At 39.6% G+C, this 389-nt stretch overlaps 1 long non-coding RNA gene across 1 annotated transcript in view; it reads right to left on the bottom strand.

Moving 5' to 3' along the window:
- The window catches only part of LOC121026584 (uncharacterized), a 1,576-nt gene extending 1,398 nt beyond the window's left edge, over positions 1 to 178 (bottom strand). Inside the window, exon 1 of the long non-coding RNA XR_005788390.1 lies at positions 78 to 178. This is a non-coding gene — a long non-coding RNA (uncharacterized LOC121026584). The remainder of the gene's footprint in view (positions 1 to 77) is intronic.
- Positions 179 to 389: the final 211 nt, after the last annotated feature.

The raw sequence follows: 389 nt of genomic DNA, 5'->3' as shown, positions 1-389 counted from the left end.
CCCCCCCCCCCCTTATAATTCTGCTCTTCTAATGACCCTCAGCTAAGCATTAAGGATGCTCTGACATCATCACTCACAGAGATAATGACACAGACTGGTCCCAGGAAGCTCCATATAAACATCTTTTCTGGATGGAGCCAGCAGCTGAGCAAGAGAGAGAGAGTAAAAAATGCATTCATCCTGAGGTATGTAGAACAATTATATGAATTAGTTCATTCATTCATTCATTCATTCATCAACAAATATTGACTCTTCCGTGACAGGCTCTGTCATTGGCAAAGAAAGTAAACAGTCTTAAGACCCACAAATCTCACGTGGAGTAGGAGACACATAATTAAACATACTGTAACAATAAAAATGTGCAGCTATAAGAATGTATCATTGGATGT

This window comes from Herpailurus yagouaroundi, unplaced genomic scaffold (genome assembly GCF_014898765.1).
Source record: "Herpailurus yagouaroundi ecotype Mexico unplaced genomic scaffold, PumYag 142918, whole genome shotgun sequence".
Lineage (NCBI taxonomy): Eukaryota > Metazoa > Chordata > Mammalia > Carnivora > Felidae > Herpailurus > Herpailurus yagouaroundi.
Note: the sequence above shows the minus strand (reverse complement) of the source record. Positions and strands in the feature narration are given on the sequence as shown.